This window comes from Mastomys coucha, unplaced genomic scaffold (genome assembly GCF_008632895.1).
Source record: "Mastomys coucha isolate ucsf_1 unplaced genomic scaffold, UCSF_Mcou_1 pScaffold22, whole genome shotgun sequence".
Taxonomy (NCBI): domain Eukaryota; kingdom Metazoa; phylum Chordata; class Mammalia; order Rodentia; family Muridae; genus Mastomys; species Mastomys coucha.
The window spans coordinates 216,946,775-216,952,043 of NW_022196905.1; positions in this window are offsets into that span (position 1 = coordinate 216,946,775).

Below are 5,269 nucleotides of genomic sequence, written 5' to 3' on the forward strand. Positions count from 1 at the left end.
CCCCGCCCTCCCCTGCCAGGAAGCACTGGCTCTGGGTGGGATTCTCCCCGCCCTGGCTCCCCCTTGGCTCCCCCCAGGCTCCGGTCCTTTCAGTTCTCCTTGCACCCGCCCCTCTCTCTCTCTGCTACGGGACCGGCAGCCTTCCCTGCCCCGGCACTCGCTTTGTAACAACAGTCCTATGCCTCGCCTGCAGCTCCTACTTCCAATCGTGCCCCAGCTGAACCCCGCCCAATTAGCTAGGTGGGTGCTTCAGGTCACCCGGCAGTGCTAGTCACCTAAATGCCAGCCTCCAGCCCCTCCTGCCGCTTCTGCCTGATTTCCGCCTCCCTAGGAAAAGAAACTCCCCCTAAAAGTTGCGTGCTAAGCTAACCTTGGACGCGACTGGCCCTGAACTGTGAGGTGCACCTTACCTGGCTACCTGCTCTCCTGCCCTCTGCTTACCACTAAGTTTCGGGGGCCCTCCCCTCCCGTCAGCTCCAGTGACCCCGATTCCCCAGCTGCGGGCCACTGATGAGGATCTAGAAGCTGCGGTGACCCGGGTCCGCCGCTGTGCTCTGAGCTCCCTCCTTGATGGGTGCTGAGGTCAGCCCCGGGCTTCGCATCCCACCACCCGGCGGGTGCCTAGTGCAGAAAGATGTGGGTCTGCCCGGCTGGCCGACGGGCTTTCTCTTCCTCGATTTCCCTCAGCTCTCAGCGGATTGGACAGCCAGCCACACAGCCCGTTAGGGTCGTTTGTGCGCATGCGACTCCCCCCACCCCCTTATGGGCAAATCCCCCTCTAACACATGTACAGATTCCTCCCCTCCCACCTCCTTCTCTTTTTCCACCTCCTCCCTATGTCCAGTACAGGCTGAGCTGGGACTTGGGAGGGTCCCCTGGCAAACCCTGACTCTGGAATGTATTATTCTTCATTAGCTACAATCAAAGGGAAAAGAGCAACTGACAGGAAGAGAAGGGCCAGAAATACAGAGCGCATGTGCTGCCGAATGCCACCAACACCACACCACACCACACCACACACACACACACACACACACACACACACACAGGCACACGCACACGCGCGCGCACACACACACTCACACAAACACACAAATGAAGAAAAGTCCCACTTATCTTCATTTCCACAGTCGCTGTGTGCAGAGACTATTTTTAGCTTACACTTTGCTCCTACTTTTGTGCAAGTGCAAACCACTTTTCCTGGATGTGAACACACATTCTGAGTTCCAGTTCAAAAGCAGACAGTGTGGCCCACTCCCCAGCCCCACGCCACCCCACCCCCAACACAACCTATTTCCTCTCCTTCACGGTCCCATCCTTCCCCTACGTCCTGCGGAGCTTGGGGCTACTCTCTCACCTTCCCAGAGCTCTGAAGACACTGGGTGCAGTTGCCGGGGAGGACCTGCGGGTGGCTGGTCCGGGACAGGGGTGATCCGGAGCAGGTGCAGGCGCTGGGAGCTTGGGAAGGCCAGCAGGTGCGAGAGCAGGCGGAAGGCCTACGAGGCACTGAAGCGCGCGAGGACAAAAACAAAGTGGAGAGCAAGCACGGAAAGGGGAGCCCTCTGAGAGTCAGCACCCGGAAGCCCTGCGGCGGTAGCGGCGAGCAGGAAACCGCGGATCCTCCCCTGACCTCATCCAGGCCCGGGCTGGGAGGTTCAAGTTAGGAAAGCTGTTGTAGGAGTTCCCCCGAAAGAAAGCCTCTGCTTTGACAGCGCGGTGGGATCTGTCCGTGGTGCTTAAATCTCTGCTGCTTTTCTTCGCCAGTCTGGAGTCTGCCTTTCTCTTCCCCTGCGTAAAGGAAAATAATAAACAGTAGCCAAAGGGGATTCCTACGAGCCACGCTCTCCATTGAGAGCCCCGAGAAGCCTGGGCACGGGACTGGGGGGGGGGGCGGGTGTTGACATGAAAGAACGTGGCTGTGTGCAAGACTGTTCAAGTAAGTGTTTAGGTGTTTAATTTCTACCTCAACAGCCAAGGTAATTTTCAAGGAAATAAAAAAAATAACATTGTGCAGTTCTCACTGTCTCAAGCTTCGCGAAATGAAATAAATCAAAGTTAAAAGCTTGAGTATCATTTAATTATAGTGTGAATAGCGCTTTGAAAGAAGTACAACAGCATCTCTAAACAAATTATGATCCAGCCAGGAAGGAATTATTAGATTGAAATTTCATTTAGGCTCGGGAGACACTGAGCTTCACCGTGTAATCTGCTATGTCTCGTCTGATTTGTATGCTTAATTCAGCTTGACGAATTTATTAGTTTTCATAATAGTGAAAAAATGAACAGCACTGTGGGCATTGTGTGTATATAAATTGTATGTCATCGTGGAAAAGCTGGAGTCTATAGAAATCTTTTATTAATGCCAGTATAAGAGAGAGAATTTTTGTGCGCCTTAGTGAGGTCCATGCCAAACTCCACTGCCGTGTGTCTCACTGGTCCATTAACATATCGGCATACTAATTAGACCACTTCATCAGTGATATAATTTCAAACTTCAAATTATGTTCTAATTAACAAGGGTTGTCCAATTTGCTTAATCTTCAAAAGGCTTTGGATGGTCTAATTAGTATAAACTGTTGAGCATCTCAAATGCCTAATAAAAATCCATTAAAATATGTGGGTGTGTTTTCTATCAGTATTGAGTGAGGAAGGACCACATGCCCAAAGAAATTCTGAGCAGAGTAGGAAATAGCAGGAAGACAAATGTTTTCATCCACCTAGTTCCCCCCATATTGTTACAGTGAGTGAATTACAGAGAGAGAAAAAAACTTGGTGGTATCTCAACTCCTAAATAGTGTGTTTGTGTGTATAAATAAAGGCACAAAGGATATCAAGAAGGAAGACCATGTCTTCCCTTCCCTTACGGTGCCTAATTAGACAAGTCAAAGCAGCCCTGAGGAGCCACCCAAGCACTACTGTGGCAACAGTCTGCTGAACTTGAATTGCAAAATCAAATATTTGGGGTGTTTTGAACCTCTCTTTGTCCCTCCTCTATCACTGTGTTTAATCACTTGTAATAGTTGTATTAATGTATGTTGTCATCTGGGAGTATTGAGAAATGCATATCGTTAATATGAATTAATCTTGATTTTAATACCAACTGACAACTGATCTCCAAAATGCTAAACACTTGTCACCACTTTATATGGTAAATAAGATAGTGTAATAAATTCGTGAAATAGAGAGGATACTGTTGGACCGACTGGACAAACTTTGCTTAATATGAAATTTATTGACTAAACTATTTCTTTGAGCAAGAAAACTTCCATGAAACATTTTTTTCTGATGATTGGATTCCATACATCATTAAGTTAGCCTTAAATAACTATTCGGCTCTGAGATATTTTTTCAGTGATATCTCTAATTCCAGACAAGAAAAGAAACATCACTGTTAATTAATTACCAAGTGGAGGTGAATGTGTGACTGGAGAGAAATTGTTCCCTGCCTCTTGGAAACGGTCCCCCATGTCTTTTTCTTTCTAGAAAACTGGTGCATTTTTAAGAGTCACGTCAGAGTTTCACTTCTCCTACTCCAAGTGAAAAATGAACAACAGTGATTGTGTTGCATTAGAGGGAAGATGCAATTCTTCCTTCACCGTCATGCCTTGCAGTCTTGCAATCTCTCCCTTCAGTCCAGAATACCAACACCCTCATGGTCATATCAATAAAACCCATTTCAGTCTTGCCCACAGGCTTTGCTGCAAAGCACTTCAGCATCTGTAGAATGTGGGAAAAAGACTCTAGATTCACCCACCCCACCTCCTTCTTAGCATGGGAATTTAAACTGCTGGAGAGTTGGGGGGGGGGGGAGGAAATTGGACCCAGATTGCAAACTTGTTTAAGATGACCTCAATATACAGTTGTCTATAAACCCTCCCAACTCAATGCCAACCTACACACCTACTCAGGCAAATCGAAAGAGGCGGGGCGCCGGGGGGGGGGGGAGGTTAAGAAGTATATCAACTGTGTGATTAGAGCAGAGGTTTCTCTTTCTTCCCACCCGCCTCTTTGTTTGACAGTAGCTTCTGTTCCATCTGCTGCCAGATGCGGACAGTTGTGAACTGCCTCCCTCCAGGCGAAGAAGAGTCCACCAAGGATTCCTGGTAGCGGCCGCAGGGTCCCTGCAGTTCAAGCCCACCCCCTACCCAGAAATCGACTGATGCCCGAAACCATCCCAGGGGGACAAACCACTGTCTCCCCTTTTCTGGGTCTTAATTTACTATTAAAATTTTAAGTAGTGCATTCATATTTTACTGGACTTAATGTGTTTTATTAAAATTTAATTTATTAAGGGCAGTGTGATTTCTTTGTATTTCAAACAGAATTGAAATGCACTACAAGAAGGATTTCTCAGAAGACAAATCTGCCCTATTCAGTGCGCCAGCACACAGTTAAATGAGCATGGGAAAAAGAACGATGAATTCTTAAGTCCCGTTTTCCACATTATTAAGTGCAACTCGCTTCAGATTCTGCAGGAGGATGAGGCCCCCCACCCCCACCCCTAAACACTCCCACTTTAGATGTGGGGGAATGATAAAACTCCTGAGCCTTGGCTGTACCTAGAAAGAAAAAGGGAAGGAAAAAAGAAAAAGAAAAAAAAAGGAGGGAAAGAGCTCGGAAATTGAGAGTTCTTGGGACTACCAAGAATCTGTGAAAACGCCGGGAAAGGACACTCCCGGTACTGAATGTTGAAAGAGGGGTCAATAGTTTCACGGAGACATCTTAGGTTTTTTGTTTAATTTTCCCCTTAGAGGTTAGAAGCCTCAGATCTCTCCACATATGGCACTTTCCAGAAGGTTTTAAAGAGCTCACAGTCTCCTCCATCCCCCACCTCCTGAACCCACTGGGCAAAGAAGGTCAAAATTTCATGACTAGCACAGAGAGTTCACATGGTAGGAGACTTGAGCCTCAGCCAAATGTAAGGCTTCTGTATACAGGCAGGAGAGGAGTACGGGCTGAGAGTGGTATGAAATGAAAACAACGCTCCCCACTTTAATTGGTGGGGGAGAGAGAGCAGAGAAGCTTTTCAGGAAAAGCTCTCTCTGGTAATGGGAGGAGGGTAGCCAGCAGCCCCGGGCTCCCAGGGGTCCCAGCTGGAGTTTGCTGCAGCCAAGAGTGGCCAGGAGGGATGATAGCTGATTGAATCCTCAGACAAGGCTACTACTGGGAGCAAGAAGCCAGCAGAGAGGATCGAAGAGAGCCGGGTGCGAATCCACACATCTCTAAATACACTCTCAACACACACACACACACACACACACACACGGGG